Source organism: Lissotriton helveticus, chromosome 1_1, assembly GCF_964261635.1.
Source record: "Lissotriton helveticus chromosome 1_1, aLisHel1.1, whole genome shotgun sequence".
Taxonomy (NCBI): Eukaryota; Metazoa; Chordata; class Amphibia; order Caudata; family Salamandridae; genus Lissotriton; species Lissotriton helveticus.
This window is the reverse complement of record NC_136057.1, coordinates 1,835,676,052-1,835,698,533: the sequence shown is the minus strand read 5'-3', so window position 1 is coordinate 1,835,698,533 and position 22,482 is coordinate 1,835,676,052. Positions and strand designations below refer to the sequence as shown.

The window sequence follows — 22,482 nt, the reverse complement described above, 5'->3', positions numbered from 1 at the left end:
TGAAAATGTGAACCTTATGCAATCTTTCTAAATTGATGTTCTTGTTCCTTTTCATCTCTATGTAGAGTCCGGGATTGGAGAAGTCGTTGTGCCCAATGGATCAGGTATAGTCCCCTGTGTGAGAAGAGCACCTTGTAAATCTGTGGATGCCTGCTGTGTGTAACAGTGTGAAATCCTTGCTGCACTGTGCTATGTATGGTTGTGATACTGGCTGATAAGAACAGAGACAGACCCTTGTTGTATTGAGCTGTTTGTCATGTTGGCTTAGAGGAAGAGTGGCAGCTGTTCACTACAATTTGTTTTGTATGATACTGGCTCAGAAGAACAGTTTCAAATCCTGGTATGTAGCATAGTAAGTGGATCTATGCCTGGCACATAGGAACATTTCCAAATCCTTGCAACAGTGCTGTAAGATACCAAAAACCTGGGTCAGTAGAAGAAATTTCATCAGGGGCATGAGTTGCACGATTGCAGCGCTGAAAGGCATATTCGGGACACAATCAAGATCGAGTGGTGCCAAGGACACTGTCTGTGGTAATCTGTTCCTGAATTTCAGTGGATACTTCCCTTTTAATAGGCCATTGAAAGATATATTTGCAATGGTGAATTTTCATTAATTTAACGAACAGGGTTACTTTCCTTTAATTAAATGTGGTGGGGTAAATGCTGGTTGATTAGAAGATGTTTATGAAACCGATGTACAGTAGGTCATGATTTGGAAGCAGTCTATCCTAACCTGGGTTCAGTAGGAGTCTGAATATGGTTAAACTGATGTGATTGAAATCTCAGTGTCTTAATGTTTGGACAAAGTTGGTCCCAGACACAATAGCTGGTTTGCTAAATTAGTTGATGGGTTGAGAAGTAAATGTCTCAGATAAATATCTTCAGGAATAAAACATTGAATCTCTTTGGCCATTTTACAATAAGAGAATCCAGAATGAATAAGAGGAAGTTGCTCACACCTTAAAGTGTAACACGTTTCTTGACTGTTGGTACTTTGCAGTGGCTGTGCAATGTAATTTGGCCTGGCTTTTAAATTTGTTTGTTACAGTGTGTGCGAAGTACATGCAAGGTCTCCAAGATGGTTGGGAGTTTTTGTCTTCAAACCTATTCTGATTTAGATGATCGGGAAGGGAAATGTCTGTAGCCGGGTTCCCAGTAATTGGAGGCTTTCGTTTTTTTTCCCTAAACAGCAAGGGTCAGAAGTTAGTGCACAGGGGTTTCTTGCAGGTGAAGGGCCCTGCTTTGAGAGATTCATGTCCATGCTGTGTTCTTTGGTAGGGGTGGAGGTATAAATGTTTGGAGTGGTGTTCAGAGAGTGCATTGGAGGTCAGTGGGCAGACAATTGCAGTCTTCCATTTGTCATCCTGGCTTGGATGCATATTTTGTCCAAGTTACCTAGAGGAAAACATTGCCTCCTTTTGCAAGGCCGATCAGATAGCTCAAATATGTAATGCGTCTGCTACAGAATAATATTTTAACCTTAAAAACACAAACTAGAATCTTGACATGTTGAACTGAGTGCTCTTTCAGTTTTTACGTAACATAATTGTGTTCTAACGTTCTGCCAAACTGCTTGCAATGTTAAACAGTGATGGCCCTTTATGAGGAAAACTGAGGTCTAGCTTTACTGGCCAAGTCTTTTGAAGGATTACAGTAATAACATTTAAACCATATGCAATCTTTCTAAATTGGTGTTCTTGTTACTTTTCATCTCTCTGTAGAGACCAGAATCTGAGGAGCCGCATTTCCCAAGGAGTCAGGTATTGTCCCATGTTTGAGAAGCTATCTCCGAGGAGCAATTTGAAATTATTGTTTCACCGTGCCATTTTGGTTGTGATACTGGCTGATAAGAAAAGAGGCAGCTCTTTGCTGCACTGTGTTGTGTGTTATACTGGCTGAGAGGAACAGAGAGAACCCCTTGCTGCATATTGCTACATGTCATAGTGGCTCGGGGAAACAGAGACAGCTGCTCGCTACAATTTGTTTTGTGTGATATCAGCTTAGGTGAACATAGACAAATCCTAGCATGTAGCATAGTATGTATGTATGTATGTATGTATGTATGTATTGGTATACTTTTATAGCGCGTGTCTGTCACCCAACGGGTATCCTGGCGCTTTAGTAAGTGGGTCTATGCCTGCAGCAATGGGTTCTTTGTGATACTAGCTAAAAAGACCAGCGACAGCTACTTGCTGCCCATTGTTGTGAGTGATGCTGGCTCAGAGCAGCAAAAATAACTCCTTTCATACACAGAGTTGTGTGTGATAGTGACCAGCTGTGGCTGCTGCCAATCTGATGTGTGGGGGGGGAGGGGGGGGGGGGGGGGGGAGAAAAAGAAATGTAATAATAAAAATATAAACTTACCTTTCCTGCTAGCCTCCATGATCTTCTGCTCCTGCTCCATGCCTCGCTGCTCCTCTGCTTCAGTCCCAGCACTGCAATCCCCAGAAGCACAGGTTACCTGACCGTACACAATGCCTGTGCTTCTCTCATGCTATTATTCCCAGCATGAGAGCAGTGCTTGGATTGGGCAGAGCGGTGTGGACCGGTTATACACTCCAGCAGGGACTGGGAGTCTGTGCCCCTGGGCACTAGGATATCTCCAGGGAACAGCCTGGAGATATCCAAGTGTGCATGTTGATTTTGCAGGCCATGGACAACCGGCCAAACTGACATGCGCACTTTCAGTGGCTACCACTCCTCCTTCCCCTGCTGTGTGATGCTGCAATATTGCCCCACCATGCCCTAGACACGTCAGACTGGAATTAAAAATAAAATGTCGATAAATTAGCTCTATTGTCATTTTCTTTTTCTTCTGTCTGCTGCATTTCAGCAGTGGGACGACGCTCCTCCGCCATAGCCGAGGAGCCACCCCTGATAGTGTCCCAGATTAACTGTGGTAGCTCCTTGCAGCACTGTGCTTTGTGTGATGCCATCTTCGATGAACAGAAACAGCTCAGATAAACAGTAGTAGCTGCTTGCTGCACTGTGTTGTGTGTGATGCAGGCTCAGATTAACAGTGACAGCTCAGTGTCTTGTGTGATGCTGGCTCAGATGAACATCGACAGCTCAGATGTCCACTTTTCTGTGTCTTAATTGGCTGAGAGCAGCAGTGACAGACAGCTCCTTGCCACAGTGTGTTGTGTATGATAACAATTCACAAAAAATGATAACATCATCTCACTGAACTGTATACTGTGTTCATCTGATACAGTGCCTACTTTGTTCAATAATAAGTGCCAGTGTGCAAGCACTTCCCAGATGCCCATGGCCAGCGTTAATAAATATTAGCATGCAAGGCTGTGAAGTCCTGAATCCACCCCAGGTCTCATAAATCCAATGCCAGACACTCCCTGCCTCTTTATCTCACTCTAGTAGGATCCTGCTTTTTTCAGTATTTCTTTCTATGATTCTTTGTGTGTTTTTCCCTTTCCTACTCTCTGGAAATATTTGATGAGGAAAAATAGGTGGTGGTCTCAAAAAATGAGTGGCAATGAGACTCCACCAGCAACCACCAGCTCATATTAAGCGTTGGTCTGATACGGGTGTAAAGGAACAGTACCAGTTCATGCTGCTCTATTCTGGGTGTGGGGGTAACTCTGGCTCAGAGCTATATTGATAGATAATGGCTGTGCTGTGTTGTGTATGGGTGTATCAAAGGAACTTGTTTCACTATGGTGTGTATGGGTTTTTGAGGCTCTGTAGAACTGTGGCAGCTCCTTTCTGCACTAAGCTCTTTTGCTGGTATGATCCTAGCATAGACAGCCACACACACGTCCTATTGTACTGTGCTGTTTGTGGATGTGATATGGACACAGAGTAATAGGGACAACTCTTTGCTGCACTGTACTATTTGATTGCATGACTCATGGTATGAAGAGCAGTGCAATATTCTGCATTTGGGTAAGATGCTGGCTCAGAGAGACATAGGCAGCTTCTGTGTTAAGTATGGGAGCAATATCCGCTCAGAGGAGTGGTAACTGCTTATCTATGCACTGCTATAATAATGATTCAGAAAAAGACACCTGCTCCTTGCTGCACTGTGGTGTGTGTGGGTGGTATGCTGCCACAGATGACCAATAAGAGCAACAAACTCCACTGTACTGCATGTGGGTATGATACAAGCTCAGATATACATCCTCAGAGATATCAGGCGTGGCCCGTGCAGGAAAGAGCGAGCGGTTTGGTGGTAGGGTGGAGTACGGGGGAGTTGACCGACGACCCACTTACTTACCTTGCACTTGCCGTATCACAGAGTCAGCAATCTAGCGAGAATAAGGTAAGTGGTTTTCTTTTTTTAATTGTATTTTTCCACGTCGTCGTCTGTCAACTCACCCCCACCCAACCCCACCGCTCTTACCTGCATTGCATATCATGGTATATCGCTAGAATATCAAGTTTAAATATCATTCTACAAAAATATAATACCAGAATATTGGCTACGAAAATATTGTGAAGGCAGACAAATGTAGATAAATGTACATTTCTTAAATCAGTACTTATCGATATATATATATGCCTGCGTTCACAATATTTTGGTAGTCAATACTTATGATGTTTTTGTAGAAATTATGTTTCTGTACTCCATAATCAAACAGTACTTGTACCAATGGATATCATAGTGAAAACAGTCAGTACTAATGTATCTGGCCTCACTCAAGACACAGCTACAGACTGTAGTTTTGATAGATTATTAAATATTGATGGGTCACTGTAAAACTAAGATTACACAGCCCAGCCTGAAGCAATGCAACTTTGTTGCATGACACAAGAAAACAGTTGAGCATATATACAAGGAGACTGCACCACCGGAACATCCCTTTTACCAACGTTTCAGTGGCGCAACGCTCTGCTCCATATTTACAAAGTGGCGATAAGCCGCATTTTGTGCCTAAAGGCCACTTTCTAAATATGGTGACTTTCACTCGGGTATCTGCGTGAAAGGGGCATACAATGGATGTTGGTGGGGTTGTTCCACCTCAACACCCATTGCTTTTTGAAGAAGCCCCGGATTTACAAGGATCTGTAAATCTGAGGAAGCACCACAAACTAACACCATGCAAAAGGAGGCACTAGATTGGTGCAACAAGGAGAAATACTTTATTTTCTCCTCTTTTTTGATTTTTCTGTGTGCTGCATTTTTAGCACACATAGAAAGAGCAAAACACCATTAATGATTGTTTTTGTGCATGAAGGTGACCCTTTGTGTACAAAAAACATCATTAAATAATGGTGTTTTTGTGCATGAAGATGTCCCTTTGTGTACAAAAACAATCATTAAATAATGGTGATTTGCTACTTCAAATGATTGTTTATGTGTAGGAAGGGGCATCTTCCTGCACATAAACATTAATTCCTGTAACGCAGACATCCTTGCACTATGGCGCATGGGTGTCTGTGTTGGCGCTAGCCAGCTATTTATAGCGCTTGGAAAAACACAAGGGTGCACAGTGTTCTTGTAAATACTGTGCATCCCTGCATTTTGGAAATGCTGCGGTGCTGCAGCATTTTTGCAGCACTGTGCTGCACCATTTCCTTGTACATATTCCCAAGTGACTGTTCCTTCTTTGAATAACATTCTTCCAAACTGCGGAAGGACGGAAGGTTTTGAACATTTTTTAAATGTCCGTTGGCATCCTCACTTAACTTTTTTAAAACTTTTTTCAGTTTTGCTTTGTGGGCAGCTGATGGGATCTGTTTTTAAACACAATAAAAGGAGCCCTGTGCTGTTGTGGGAACATTCTTTCTGCCACACAGGGCTGCTAGCTTAGTGCCATGAAGCCACAATTTACTGTATTGCTGACAAGCCATGTGCCTCCACACCAAGGATGCTGAAAGTTCCAGGGCAGGACTCCTTCAGCCAGTGGATGGTGAGGATGTCCTAGCAGAACCCATACACTCAAGCTGACAAGCTGAAATGGTCCCCCTTAATGTATAGAGGACAGCCCCCGACAATGTGGGAACAACAGGGGTGTCCATGACGCCCTTTTCCCACTGTCACTCAGAGATTTCAACCCTGAGCGACAATCCTGAAAACAATTCCTTGCAGCCAGATGTTGGTGTGCATTGACAGCGCTATCTGTAAGTCCTGTGTTAGAATAGCATTTGTACCAGAGGTCAGGATTTAGTGACATTTTAAGTGCTCTACCTGGTCCAGATATTGGCAGCTTGTTGGTTGTGGTAGGTTTGGTTTGAGGTGCTGATTTATGAGCGGTGCTGCAAGATTTATTTGAGGTACACCGAACAAATTATGTGTTTCGGTCTCATCCAGTGTCAACACCTCTTCACCGAGAAAAATACCAGCAATCTCTTCATGTTTTAACATTCTGCAAAGTCCTGGAGCTGAGTCTTAAGTAAAACTCTAAAATCCTATGATATTTACTCAATAAAGGATGTACTGATAAGGAAAAAAGACACTTTTTAAGTAGTTTTCCTAAATTTTGTATTGGCTAGGACATTAAAATGCTGGTCATGATGTTATAATAACTGTTATAAACAAGCATTTGCAATGCAATAGGTCACACATTTACGCGAGTTTGAGCCTTTGACATTGCAAATAACAATGCCTTTTATTTTTGTTTTCGTTTTATAAGATCTAAAAATGCTGATCATGCTTATTTATTTATTTTATTTAGAAAGTCTTATATAGCGCAAACAGGACCACTGAGGGTATCAGAGCGCTTTACAGAGTGTGCAGCAGAAAGACCTGTACATGCAACCACACATATTCAACGTAGCGAAAAGTACATAGATTTAAAATGTCCGACATTATCGTGAGCCCAGCCGCTAGGCCACAAAACAGCGTTGATAGCCCGGGAGTCAAGTGGGGAAGGCAGATATTTCTTCATCAAGAGCCCTTTAACTTCTCTTTTGAAGAGGACAGTGGAAGGGATCACCCTGACTTCAGAAGGAAGAGAGTTCCAGATCCTTGGCGCCAAACCTGAGAATGCTCGATTGTAGGTCTTTTTTTTCTTGAATTTTTGTGGTTTGAGTAAGAGGGTGCTGGCACTTCTAGATGGTCTTGAACCACATGAGAGCTCCAATTTATGAGCGAGGTACATCAGGATCTTGAGGTGAATGGCTTTGTGTGTCATGCATGCAATTTTCAGCTGTATCTGAGCTTCATATGGGAGGGCCAGCAGGACCGTAGGTATATGGTTGAATTTTTAAGTGCCCGTTATGAGCCTAGCCGCAGCATTGAGGGCCGCCCTAAGGGGAGCCGTTTCTACTCCGGGCAAGCCACAGAGCGTTGCACTGCCATAGTCCAGCTTTGCAATCACCAATGCTTGCACTGCAAACTTTAGGTCATGAGCCGGGAGAAAGGGTTTGAGCTTCCTTAGGATGCTGAGTTTGAAGTTCACTACTTTGGTGAGGGGACTGATGTGCTTTTTCATGTTAAGACTTTTGTCTAGTATAATACCAAGCGAGGATGCCGAGTCCACAAGGTGGGGTCTGCAATTAAAAGCAGTAAACTGATTCAACCATTGCTCAATGATCGGAGATTGCTTATGGGGTGAGATTAGGAGGAATTCTGTTTTAGTGCATTTAGTTTCAGGTGGTTACGTGTCAGCCAGCTTTGTGTTTCCAGCAGGACTAAGTTGGGGGACTGGATGTCCTCAGGGGAGGTGATCTTCAGGTAAAGTTGAGTATCGTCCGCATACATGTGATAGTGAATACTGGATGATTTCAGCATTTCTGTTAGAGGCTCCATGAACAAGCTAAAGAGCGTGGGAGAGAGTGCTGAACCTTGGGGTACCCCCAGCGTAACTGGAGCCGGATGGGACAGGGATTGGTTTACCTTGAAGCATTGGGATCTATTCAGGAGGAACAAAGAGAACCGATTGGGCACAGGCCCAGACAACCCCATCCTGTGTTCCAAAAGGTCAATTAGGTTATCAAATGTCAAATGCTGATGAGAGGTCAAGAAGGATCAGTAGACATGACTTATCGTTGTCCAGCATTCTTAAAGCATCATCGACAATGTGCGTTAGAGCCGACTCTGTGCTATGGCCCGAACGGAAACCAGATTGGCATTGGTCCAGGAGTTGGAAATGGTCAATGTGGTTGCAAAGTTGGGCAAGCACACATTTCTCCAGGAGCTTTGCTAAGGTAGGGATGTTGGAGATTGGGCGAAAGTTATGAAGGTCCATAGGATCAGCAGTAGGTTTCTTTAAAATCAGGGTTACTTGACCCGATCAATCTGGAATAGCACCTTGCCAAAGTGATGCATTGACGATCGTGGCCCACACTGTTAGTAAGGAGGATCTCACTTCCGGGAAAAGGTTTGATGACAGCAGGTCGTTGTAGTGGTTGGAAGGTTTCAGAGTCGACAGCGTGCATTGTTTTTGGAGAGGTGGGGTTGCGACGGGCCAATAAAATCCCTACCAGGTGGGCAGAGGGAGGTCAGTGGACCGAACGACAGGTGGTCACAGGCAGATCATAATTCAGTTTCAATCTTACTGGTCTTATCTGTGAATAAATCTGTGAAGTCTTCGCTATTAGGTAATGTCCCTTGACCCAGAGGTGCGGCGCTCGGATGACTATTGGCTTGGGACTTGATGAGTTTGAACAAGTTTTTGGGACGATTTTTTGCTTGGTCGAGCTGAGATCTGAAAAAGCTGGCCTTCGAGCATCTGATGCGTTTGTTATATATGCTTCTCAGGGATCTTAGGTGGTAAAGATGCTCAAGGGAGGGATAGGACCACCATAGCCTTTCAGCAGGTCTTAAGTTTCCTCTTTCTAAATTAAGACTATCAGTAAACCATGGTTTGGAGTGTTTAGAGGAGATTCTTTTAAGCTGTAGTGGTGCGACCAAGTCTAGTATGTTCAGCATTGCGTGATTATAGAGGGTCGTAAGGTGGTGGACATCCAGCATGTTAGGTGGGGGGCAGGATATTATCACAGAGAGCCATCACATCATGAGGGGTGATGTTACTTAGGCACCTTTTCAACTGTTTTGGGTTCTTGGGCTGGGCTTTACTTGATCTTACCAATTCCAGGATACGGTAGGTGATGCAATAGTGGTCTGTCCAATCACATGGGAGGATCGAATCAAGGAAGATGGAGTTGGGCTTACCAATGACAAAATCTAAGGTAGCTCCTTTAATATGAGTAGGGCTGTCACAGATTTGGATTAGTTTGAGGTCAAGAAGGAAGGATTTAGGGCTATTGACCACCACGTCATTTACATCATTCCATGGAGGATGAAATCTCCCAGGAAGATCTGAGTGCCATGGAAGTCTGCATTGGCTGAAATAATGTCCATGGTCTGTTCTGTGGAGGGAAGGCTGTCGCTAGGGGGATGGTAAAACGTGTGTAGTTTGCAGGAGGGATTGTTGCCACCAGTCACTTCAATGCATAGGTATTCACAGGACGGCAGTACGTCAGTCTGTAGTACCTTTTCTGTAAGATTGCTCCGATGTAAATCAGCGTTGCCTCCACCTTACCCACAGGATCGGTCCAGCCTAATGATAGCATAGTTGGGAGGTATTAAAAGGTCCAGGAAGTGGACAGCTGAGTCATTTAGCCAGGTTTCTGTCAACCTTACAAGGTCAAGCTCATGCGCCAGGGTGAGGTCGGCAATGTCTGCAGCGTATTTGGTTGCCGAACTACAATTTAGGAGCATGCATTTGAGACTAATGATGGCGTCTGTTGGAGTGGGTAGCATGGTGGTGACTCGCGTGAGGTTGTTCTTATTGAAGGTTCTGGTGTTAGGCCTAGGTTCCCTGAAGGGATTCGTGGGAAGGATTCAATTTTTGCAAGTTTGCTATGGTGGGGGAATGTGCTGGAACATAAGAATGTAGGAGAGAATGGATATCCGTATTGGAAAGTGAGGCTGTACATCTGGAGGGGCGAGCAGGGTCGTTAGGGAGTGGGGGGCAACCTATGAGGTATGTGGGAGACACGAGACAGGGACCTCCGAGCATCAGGGGGGATGGAGCCCGGAACACCTGCAATCAGGGCACGAGCGGAGATGGCGATTTTTTGTGGTAGCGCAGCTTGGTCTCGAGTTAGCAGACAAAGTCTCAGTGATATGTAGTAGACTACGAACCTCTGTCTTGAGTTGTTGTAGGCAGAGTGCTATCTCGCTCAGGCAGCCTTCCAGTGAGGTGTGTGGAAGGGATTGGGAGGCTAGGTCCCAGGGACCCTGGAGCTGGAGAGAGCTAGTGAAGTCGGGGGAAAGTAGGGCAGGTGGGGACTCAGTGTGCCCAGCAGGAAGCTGCGCGCTCGGAATGGGTATGATAGGGGAGGAGCTAGTGCGGTCGGGGAAAGTATAGTGGAAGGGGACTGGGTGTCCCCCAAGGGAAGGGATTCTGGGAAATGGCACTGCAAGCTCTGAAGGATGTGTGGGATGGAGAGGAGGGGACAAATGGATAGAGACCCCTGGAGGCCGGTGGGAGTCCGATGGGATTGTGGTTGGTCTGGAGGAAGGTGTCTTGGGGAGAATCTGTTTTTTTTTTTTTTTTCAACAACATCGGTCCCCAACACTAAGAATTTTCAACATACGAATAAAATATAGACAGAGTCAATCTATATTTTTAGAGAGACATGTCCAGCCGGACAGTGGTCTCTCGGAGGTTTTACTCAAGATTTTTGTATTCAAAATACATAAAGATACCTTCCAACAATCAACCTGTGTGGACCACAAGCCTGTGTCCAGTACTAACAGAGCAGGTACAAAGGGTTGATGTAGACAGCAAAGAAGGGCTTTGTAAGGCGAAAACACAGTACTCTTATCAACAGTACAATTGTACAGAGTATTACATTAATGCACTTGACATTAAGTAGTAATCACAATTAAGTTCCAGTGCATTTTAAGGTCGACGGCGTTTCGGACCCTTATTAATTCTCAGGGACCATCATCAGGACAATTACAATGAAAAGCCTTAGGGTAATTTAAGCCTCTAATTGCTGGGGCACCTCATAGTATAGAGGCTTGCTCCTCCGGTAACAGGATGGCACACGTTCACCCACATTCGGGTGGAGGGAGCCGCGGGATCGAATGAAGTCCGTCGGCTGCCAGGGTACCGGGTTAGTCGGTCAGGGTAACCTTCTCCTGGCGTGGGGAATCTGGGCAGTGCTGTACGCAGTGGGGCTAGGGGGGTTAGGGCTGGCAAACAGTACGGGGGAGGGAGCGGGAAGATTAGCGAGATGACTGTGCTGGCGCAGCTCGTTCATTGCATGCATTGCAAGGGAGTTGTTATTAAGAGTTAGGGTAGGTAGAAGGGGGCTCTTCGATGCAGATGTGGGATCAGTGGGTGGTGGTGGCGAGGTAGGAGATAGAGTTTGCGAGGGCAGGGGGACCGCTGTTATAAAAACTTATAAAAAGATGCCAGGTGGCAACCCTCGTCTGAGTGCTGAAATGACAAGAGATGTAAAGTTTGTCTAGTGTTGTTAATAATGGAGGACATGAATAATGTACCACACACGTGTTGGCAGACTCTTTTTTAATGAATGCTTCCACGTCATCTGGCACGAAGAATCAAGCTCCACCCCAGGGGAGACGGGTCCAAACTATTATTTTAGAGTTAAGATGTGTTGTAAGAGCTATGTGTTGTCCCCAGTAATGGCATAGTATGGTTTCGGGTTGCCACCTTTTCTAGTGAAGAATACCGGCCATCAGTTCACTATTTAAAGATTTTGGAAATGTCTGCATTTCTTTTAACATGGCCTCTCTGTCTGTCTTTTTCTTAAATTATCTATTGGTTCATTAGGTTAGCTGAAGAACACATTGTAAAGTGCTTTCAAACATTTATATTGAGGGATAGAATGTGTAGCCTTACGCTAGAGCGGTCGACCTCGCAGCTGAGGAACCGGGTTCAAGTCTCGGCAAGCACGCTCAGCATCCTGTGATTCTGAGCAAATCACTTAATCTCCCTGTGCCTAACAAAAAATGAATGTGTCCATCTGTAATGAAACTGGTGCTCATGTAAAGGGCTCTGATCCTTGATATCTTCGGGTCGAGTTTGCGCTATATAAAACAAAAAAGCAAAAAAATTTACTGTGTAAACTATGTACTAATAAAGAGAAAGAATAAGGAAAGCATTCTACAGGGCAGGACTGGAAAAGTAAGAGGACTTGCTTATATCTCAGTCAGCATTTACAAGACTGTGTGTACAAGCAGGAGGTACCACAAGCTGGATATGAGAGCGGAGCTTTGTGTGAGGATTCATTACCAGCAAAGCAGGTGGGTCTGATGTTCAGGACAAGGGGTACATTGACACAGCTGTGTTCCCACTGAGGCAACAGAATGGGAGCTGTAGCCAGAAGATTATTGGGGTGTTGTTGAAGCTCCAGCCTACCTAGGTCCTACTATTGTAATGACAAGGGTTTCTACAGATCTGGACTAAGGTGCATCAGTAGAGCTGTGTTGCATCCACAAAATTATCGGGGTGTTTTGCCAGCGCTGCCCTCCCTGATTTTTATTGTTGCATCATCATAAAACTTTATTTCGGTCATACGACCATAAAATTGCAAGTGCTATGCAGCTCATATGAATAGGATCAATTCAAAAAGAAGACATAAATACCATACTAAGAACATCAGTAAAGCAATAGTCTACAGTACAGTAAATATATTGACTAACCGCTTGGTGCACAATGAGAAAAAAAAGAAAGAAAACAGGACAGCAAAAACCTCTGCCTCTTCCATAGGAAGCAGCATAGTCCGCTATGCTGCCTGGGTTCTTAGAGTGTACTGCACTCAAGACCTTAAGGTGGCATCAATAGAATATGGGGTAAGACTAAGATTAAAACAGATAAAACTGATAACAAAGGATGGAAGGATAAGGAGCTAGCTCATATTTTTAGTGATTTCCTCCTAATTGCCGACATATAAACCAAGATTTTGCTACTGAGCAAGCAGTCACTGGTCTAGGGTCCAATCTAAGGATATGGATAGCTTCACCATGGATACGTGTTCCCAGCTGCTTGCAAATTGGTTTGAGCCATTTGGTTCTCAGGAGAAATAACACCGGACAGGCAAAAAATACATGGGCAGTTGTCTCTGCTGTAAAAGTACAGCTGGGGCAAAGCTGAGAGGTAGTGTGAGAGTGGTGCCTTTGGCCTGTGAGGGAGGTCAGGGTAAGAGAGCTGCATATCGAATTTCCAATCTTGAGGTGACTCGATAATGTCTAGATATTGTTCTAGCAAACTAGTCAATTTAAAATGCATCCCCTTGATGGATTAATAAGTGAAGCGTGTGCGACTCAGTTCCAATACTGCTTTTTGACAGAATCTTAACTAGAAGCTGTGTTGGGTCCTTAACATCCCAAAGGCCCTCTAGTCTAATTACTGCTGGCAAGGATTTCATACTTTGTATCCAGCCTATCTTTTTAAAATAATCGAGTTCCCTAGTTTCCATAAGGGCATTGGCGTACGGGAGCCGCGCAGGAGTAGACCAGCCAAAACAGTAGAGGGCGTGGCTTAGGCTAATCTGTAATTGGGACTCTATCCAAGTCCAACCTTATTGGGTGGAGAGGCGTGCTGTAGGGTGGCAAGACCAGGTACCTCAGGATCTTGTTTTCTGATTTAATAAGGTAATCTATCCCTTCAAAGCCTCACAGTTCTGCTCCATAGAGGGCTGAGCTTACTGCTTTGGAATCATAGATCTGGAGGGGCGCTGCCACTGGTTTACTGAATGAGGTTATCTGTTCTTTGATCAAGGCCTGACTAGTTACCTATGCTTTAAGGACATCTTGGTCCTGCAGGGCTTCCAGGACATATTGTCTGTAATTGTAACACCTAGATAATCAATGGTACTAACTATTTGCAATGCAACACCTCCCAATAATAATTTATCTCTGGTTTGTGAAGATTAAGCAATAAAATATTTGTCTTTCTTGTATTAGCCTCTAATCCTAGTGTTTTGGAAACTAATAATGATCATCAGGAAATATTAATGTCACAACTACCCTGCCCCCCCCCCCCCACCACAGAGTAGGGGCATCTGCTGGAATTTGAGAAAGATACCGGACAACACCATTCCCAAAGAGGAAAAAGAGTGTGGGTGCCAGGACACAGCCCTGACGTACACCCTTGCCAGCATTAATTGGGTTAGTAAGCTGGCCTTGGCCACCCCAGCGTACTCTGGCAAAATTAGCTTCAAGATGGCGGATGACAAGAGATAAAACCTCGAGGAGAATCCCCATGTCCTTTAGGACTTGCCTTAGCTTAATCCTTACAAAAGGGGTTGGTAATGGACGGAGCATCTGAACCAATCAAACACTCACACCCAGTCAAAAGATCTGGGTTTAATCCATCATTGTTCTTTAGCCCACTCTGCCACCCCAGTTCAGACATGGCTATATGCAAATCAGTCTGACCCTGTGCCTCATGGGAACAGTCCAGCCCGAACTGCCAAGCCATGCCTTCCCTGGACCGGAAACAAGCTTCCGAGGACCGGTTTCTGGCATTCCAGCCGTCCTCAGCCCGGCTTGCTTCAGTCCATCACCACCCCCTTCTGTACCGCTTTTGGCCGCCATAAGCATGGCAGCGTATGCTCAGACGTGAGTCCCTTGCTCACTTTGCCACTGGATTCAAGCAAGCCGGGCTGAAGACGGCTGGAATGCCAGAAACCGGTCCTCGGAAGCTTGTTTCCGGTCCAGGGAAGACATGGCTTGGCAGTTCGGGCTGGACTGTTCCCATGAGGCACAGAGTCAGACTGATTTGCATATAGCCATGTCTGAACTGGGGTGGCAGAGTGGGCTAAAGAACGGTGATGGATTAAACCCAGATCTTTTGACTGGGTGTGAGTGTTTGATTGATTCAGATGCTCCGTCCATCACCACCCCCTTTTGTACCGCTTTTAGCTTATTCCTTGGCACAAGAGTGAAAGCAGTCTAGAACTCAAACAAATCTACATAGAGGCTCCCCTGGCCAATAAGCACCATCTTCCAAGACAGAAGGAAACAAAACACCTGATCAATGGTGCCTATCTTTTGTCTGAAGCCAGCTTGGAAGGGGATGAAGATGTTACATTCACGGATCCAGTCCTGTATCTTCGCAAGAAGTGCTCGGGAGAGCACCTTTTGGACACAGTCTATAAGAGTGATAGGTCTGTATTTGCAGGGAAACACCTTTTGGACACAGTCTATAAGAGTGATGGGTCTATTTTTGCAGGTGGAAGACCTAGCACCTTTCTTAAATATAGGAATCACCTCTGCTCCCTTCCAAGGTTTTAGGTATTTGGGCCTCCTTTGCAAGCGCTTTGGCTAAATAACAAATCTAACTTTTCCAATTCTCTTTATCATATAGAAATACATTGCCAGGAATGCCATCAGGTCCTGTGGCTTTTGCCTTAGTAATTGAATCAATGCAGGTTCTGATTTCGCTTTTAAAGAAAAAATCCTTTACAGTAACATAAGCAAAATCTGGGGCAGATGCTTGTGTACCTAGCACACATGACCCTGATTATAAGTGGTTAAAGTGGTCATACAATGCGTAAATAGAAATATTATTGGCCGGTGGTGGTGGCCTATTGCCATCCCTCCTGGTAACTAAGAACCAGAACTTCTGTGAATCTTTACTGCCGCAGCCCTGCTGAATTAACCTCCACCTATTGTCGTCCCACTCCCTTTTCGTTCTTACCTGAACTGACCTATAAGTCCTTCTTCTGTCTCACACTAGGACCAAGTTCTTAGATCTAATCGCCATGGACAGTTGCTGTCTAAGACACCTATACTCCTGATTGTACCCTGCAAACTGAGATCTTAGCTTTGGTCCCAATTTAGCAGAGCGTAAAGGGTCAATAAAATGTGCAGCCAACTGCTCGAAAAACAAGTGTGGCAAGCTGGGATCTCCTCCAGGCCTCCCGGTTGAATGGTTAAGCATGAGATCTCTGCAGTACAAGCCAGAAAATCTTGCTTAATTAATTCTAGCTTGTCTTTGTCCTGAATCACCTGTCGCCACTTAAGGCACTGGTTATCATTTGTTGTAAATAGCTTCCTTGCTGTTAGATCAGATCTAGTGCAACTAGGCGGGTCCCCACAGTGTGACACCAAAGTAAAAACCAGGGGATTATGATCGCTGTTGGCGTTGGATCCAAATGCCATGTCAATCACCCTGGGCCATAATCATAGGTCTACCAGAAAATAGTATATACAATTTATGCTATTTGTCCTATTAAATGTATTTGCTCCCAATTGATTCCTACTAGTCCTGCCTTCGGCAGCCCTTACTCCAAACTCCAGGGAAAAGGCATTAGCTGGAGTGCCACTTGGGACCATTTTTAATTTGAGGCAGGTCAAGATTGGAAACTTGCCACAGATCATCCTCTTTCCTCATTCCATAAACATTCTCCCTCTCCATTGGTTCAAAAGTAACATTAAAATCTCCAGCTTCAGTCAAGGGGCATGGTGAGGGCCTATCATCTAAGAGCTCCTTGAGATCGGGTATCGCTACAGACCTCCTACGCCCCCTAGTCCCTTTGGTGTAGACACTATAAACATTGAGGGAGACACCATTCTGGCCTTTTAGTTTGATACCTAAAATATCTGTGCTGCTAGATGGAAGTCTGCACATTATACAAGGGAGCACACTGCTAACCCAGATTAATGCTCCCCACCCGCAGGTAGACCAAGATTATGAAAAGATGCTGGGCGATGGAACGTTACATAGCCTGGGGAATAAACTGGGAATGTGCTCCAGCTTTCCTGAAGAATACAGATCTCAAAGGATTCAATATATTGGATCCAATGTAGCAGGGTCATTTCCGACTTTACCCCGTTCACATTCCAGGACACCATTTGGAGTATACTAGGAGCCTCCTGCATGTTCCAAGAAATAGATCTCGACCCAACCTGAAGGTTTCCTACCTGGGCATAAGTCTGTGCTAGGCAAGCAGATGGTGCTCCTCTAGGTGACATTACTTTGATGTCCGATGGTTTCCATTCATGCAAGGCTTCAAGGGACAAGGAGGTAGTAAGTAATATAACCCTCGATGACTTGACTAAAATAATGTTGCAATCATAAGGGACTCTGCAGGTTAGGACTGAGATGTACTGATAGAGCTATGTTTCTATTGATGTATTAGAAAGACAGCTGCAGTCAGGGGAATATTAGAAAGACACCTGCAGTAAGGAGATTATTAGAAAGAAGGCTGCAGTCATGAGATTATTAGAAAGACAGCTGCAGTCAGGACATTATTAGAAAGACAGCTGCAGTCAGGAGATTATTACAATAACACCTGTATTCAGGCGATTATCAGAAAGACGGCTGCAGTCAGGAGATTATTAGAAAGACACTAACAGTCATTAGATTATAGAAAAACACCTGCATTCAGGAGATTATTAGGGAGACTGCTGCAGTCAGGAGATTATTAGAAAGACAGCTGCACAGAGTAGTTTATTAGACAAACAGCAACAGTCAGGAGATTATTAGATAAACAGCTGCAGTCAGGAGACTATTAGAAAGACAGCTGCAGTCGGGATTATTAGAAAGACAGCTGCACAGAGTAGTTTATTAGACAAACAGCAGCAGTCAGGAGATTATTAGAAAAACAGCTGCAGTCAGGAGACTATTAGAAAGACAGCTGCAGTCGGGATTATTAGAAAGACAGCTGCAGTCGGGATTATTAGAAAGACAGATGCAGTCAGGAGATTATTATAAAGACACTAACAGTCATTAGATTATTAGAAAAACACCTGCATTCAGGAGATTATTCGAAAAACAGCTGCCATCAGGAGATTATTAGAAGGCTAGCTGAAGTCAGGAGATTATTAGAAAAACAGCTGCAGTCAGGAGATTATTAGAAAAACGCCTGCAGTCAGGAGATTATTAGAATGATAGCTGCAGTTAGGAGATTATTAGAAAGATAGCTGCAGTTAGGAGATTATTAGAAAAACAGCTTCAGTCAGAAGATTATTCGAAAAACAGCTGCAGTCAGGAGATTATTAGAAAGATAGCTGCAGTCAGGAGATTATTAGAAAAACAGCTGCAGTAAGGATATTATTAGAAAGATTGCTGCAGTCAGGAGATTATTAGAAAGAAAGCTGCAGTTATGAGATTATTAGAAAAATAGCTGCAGTTAGGAGATTATTAGAAAACAGCTTCAGTCAGGAGATTATTCAAAAAACATCTGAAATCAGGAGATTATTAAAATAACATCTGAAGTCAGGAGATTATTAGAAGTACAGCTGTAGTCAGGAGATTATCAGCGGTTTTGGCAGCGCTGGCCTAACAAGGCCTGACTGTTGCAATGGGAAGGGACTCTGCAGGTCAGGACTGAGGTCCATTGGTAGAACTGTGTCCTGATTGATGAAACAGGACAGGATCAAGTACTGGGGCATTACCAGGGTGTTTTGGCGCCAATGTCTCTTAGATTTACTACTGCAAAGGCAACAGATTCTGCAGGGTAGATTTGTCATATTTTGAAAGAGATATACATGCTTCCAATAGGACTGTTCTCTGATGAGGTTTCAAGTACCGTGGGAGCATCGTTAAACAGAAGGGTGTGTGATACATAATGCATAAATATCAGGGACTAATGAAGACCAGTTTTGTTTGGGTGCAGTGGGAGAGGATGTTGCAGGGCAGCACTTACAAGCACTGGCAAAACCTGATGTGTTTTTGTACTAGATCAGACGAGAACAGAACAAAAAGAAATTAATCAAAATATGAATGAGAGATATGATGCAGCAGAAATGAGATGAGGCATAAAGGATATGTATTAAGAGACATAAGAGATGTAAGAGATGCAAGCTAAAAACAAGAGATAAAAGAAAAAACATGAGAGTTGAGAAACAAAAATGACAAGAAAGGAGAGCTAAGTGGTAGCCATATCCGAGCTAATAGTGTGATAAACAAATAATGAGATATAAGAGGTACGAGAAAAAGGATGAGATGTGAGTGGTAAGAGTAGTGATATCATTACAGATACCATAAAAGATACTATAACAAACAAAATCTGCTAACTGATTAGATAATAAATACCATAACAAGATAAGATAGTTAATACCCTAACAAATAAGATAAGGTAATAAATACCGGATGGGATAAGATAAGATATTGGTCATGCTTTCTTCTCCTATTAATCTATCATTTCTTGTTTTTAGGCGCTTCTTCTGCCAGCCACCAACTTACTACTTCTACCCCAGCCGTGGTACGTCTTATTTCTTCAGTGTGTTTCCCTATGTTCTTGAGCTGTGATTGTGCTGGGTGGAGATGGGCTCAGTTGGGACTTGTAGGAATGAGGTGGAGAACATGGAGGTCTGACCTATGGGTTGTGACACCAGAAGTGCTGATGGAAGCAAGGTTTGATGCATGTTGTAACTATGTTGGGGTCTATCAAACATCCTATTAAAAGGATGGCAGTTATATTGTGATTTTATTCTGTCCAGTGATAGAAAAATAGTTATTTAATAAAAAAAAGGTTCTCATTGAGTTCACAATTCAATGCTTAAGTGTGATTTCTTGTTGGTTTGATACCTTTACAGTGAATCTAAACTTTAATATTCCCCAGTCATAGGCTTTGATGAGATCAATTAATATTTTAAAGCTGTAGCCTAGCTACTGTCCCATTGTTGGTGATGCAACACCCTGTGCCTCTTCCTCTCTGAAAATACACAGCCCAGAAGATACAGCTGTGCTGTTATTCAACATGGCTGTAAGCGGCTGCTAAAGCTGCCAACATATATTGCAACACTGCAGTGCTGCAGATCATAGCGGCGTTGCAGATCATAGTGACAGGCAGCAGGGTTGACCAATGCAATGCCTGATTTGCACATCTTGGAGCCTGGAGCAGTTCAGGACTAGTTTGGAAGCAGTTTAGAGTTGAGACTGGCACAATCAAAGCTGGTGTGTGAAGTGCAGTGGCCTTTAACAAGCAGTACCTGCCAGAAATCTGCCAAAAAGCCTGCCAGAACACCAATCCAGAGTCACTAGATCGGCAGGGTGTCCCACTACAAGTGTTTAGCACATTTAAAGCACTGACTCCCTTGCCACCCTGGCAAAACAAGATTGTTTATCTGCTCTGCTTACTTTACCAGCTTAGTCAGCTTTACTGCAATTGTGTATAAAGCTACAATCTGAATGGCCAGGAAGGCCTACTGGGGGTGCATTACTAGTACTAGCTGCTTTACTATGACTAATACACAATCATACCAAAATGTACCATTGCCTAGGTTGACCAGACATCAAAAATTTGCCTGGATCTTTCTGCTGTTTTACCATCTGCCCCAGGAGAGTAAGGCAAATTCGGCTCATCTCCTGGTTTTTTGACAGGGTCGACTGAAAACAGTGGGATGCATTATTTTATGTGTTACAAAGCAGGGTTTGTTAGCAGCAGTTACAGGAAAGCAATTTAATTAAAATTTATTTTGTTTGTTTTCAAAAATAACATTTCATTTATTTGCTTAACATCTCTCCTTTGATTCTAGATTACTGAGCACTGAAAATCCATCCAACTCCAAATCCACCCTCCAACTTCAAATCCAACCTCCAACTCCAAATCCACCCTCCAACTCCAACTCCACCCTCCAACTCCAAATCCACCCTCCAACTCCACCCTCCAACTCCACCCTCCAACTCCAAATACACCCTCCAACTCAAAATCCACCCTCCAACTCTAACTCCACCCTCCAACTCAAAATCCACCCTCCAACTCAAAATCCACCCTCCAACTCCAACTCCACCCTCTAACTCCACGCTCCAACTCCAAATCCACCCTCCAACTCAAAATCCACCCTCCAACTCTAACTCCACCCTCCAACTCCAAATCCACCCTCAAACTCCAAATCCACCCGCCAACTCCAACTCTACCCTCTAACTCCACCCTCCAACTCCAAATTCACCCTCCAACTCCAAATCCACCCTCCAATTCCACCCTCCAACTCCACCCTTCAACTCCAAATCCACCCTCCAACTCAAAATCCACCCTCCAACTCCAACCCCACCCTCCAATTCCAAATCCACCCTCCAACTCCAAATCCACCCTCCAACTCCACCCTCCAACTTGACCCTCCAACCTCAAACTCCACCCTCAAACTCAAAATCCACCCTCCAACTCCAAATCCAACCTCCAACTCTAAATCCACCCTCCAACTCCAACTCCACCCTCCAACTCCACCTCCACCTTCCAACTCAAAATCAACCCTCCAACTCCACCCTCCAAATCCATCCTCCAACTCCACCCTCCAACTCCAACTCCACCCTCCAACTCCACCCTCCAACTCCAAATCCACCCTTCAACTCCCAATCCACCCTCCTACTCCAAATCCACCCTCCAACTCCAAATCCACCCTCCAACTCCACCCTCCAACTCAAACTCCACCTTCCAACTCCAACCTCCAACTCCAAATCCACCCTCCAACTCTAACTCCACCCTCCAACTCCAAAGCCACCCTCCAACTCCAAATCCACCCTCCCACTCCACCTCCACCCTCTACCTCCACCCTCCAACTCCAAATCCACCATCCAACTCAAAATCCACCCTTCAACTCTAACTCCACCGTCCAACTCCAAATCCACCCTCCAACTCCACCCTCCAACTTGACCCTCCAACTCCAACTCCACCCTCCAACTCCACCCTCCAACTCCAAATCCACCCTCCAACTCCAAATGCACCCTCCAACTCCAAATCTACCCTGCAACTCCAAATCAAACATCCAACTCCAAATCCACCCTCCAACTCCAACTCCACCCTCCGACTCCACCTCCACCCTCCAACTCAAAATCAACCCTCCAACTCCACCCTACAACTCAATCCTCCAACTCCATCCTCCAACTCCACCCTCCAACTCCAACTCCACCCTCCAACTCCACCCTCCAACTCCAAATCCACCCTCCAACTCCCAATCCACCCTCCAACTCCAAATCCACCCTCCAACTCCAAATCCATCCTCCAACTCCACCCTCAAACTCCACCCTCCAACTCAAACTCCACCTTCCAACTCCACCCTCCAACTCAAAATCCACCCTCCAACTCTAACTCCACCCTCCAACTCCAAAACAACCCTCCAAAACCACACTCTAACTCCAACTCCACCCTCTAACTCCACCCTCCAACTCCAAATCCACCCTCCAACTCAAAATCCACCCTCTAACTCTAACTCCACCCACCAACTCCAAATCCACCCTCCAACTCCAAATCCACCCTTAAACTCAAACTCCACCCTCTAACTCCACCCTCCAACTCCAAATCCACCCTCCAACTCCAACTCCACCCTACAACTCCACCCTCCAACTCCATCCTCCAACTCCACCCTCCAACTCCATTTACACCCTCCAACTTCACCCTCCAACTCCAAATCCACCCTCTAACTCCCAATCCACAGTCCAACTCCAAATCCACCCTCCAACTCCAAATCCACCCTCCAACTCCACCCTCCAACTCCACATACACCCTCCAACTCAAAATCCACCCTCCAACTCTAACTCCACCCTCCAACTCAAAATCCACCCTCCAACTCCAAATTCACCCTCCAACTCCAACTCCACCCTCTAACTCCACGCTCCAACTCCAAATCCACCCTCCAAATCAAAA

General features: G+C 44.7%; 1 long non-coding RNA gene across 1 annotated transcript; it reads left to right on the top strand.

Moving 5' to 3' along the window:
* Nucleotides 1-63: 63 nt before the first annotated feature.
* Nucleotides 64-20,536, top strand: LOC144775046 (uncharacterized). The gene is made up of 4 exons (XR_013600544.1): nucleotides 64-104; nucleotides 1,725-1,763; nucleotides 19,055-19,101; nucleotides 20,378-20,536. It is a non-coding gene; the product is annotated as an uncharacterized LOC144775046 (long non-coding RNA).
* The last annotated feature ends 1,946 nt before the right edge of the window (nucleotides 20,537-22,482 follow it).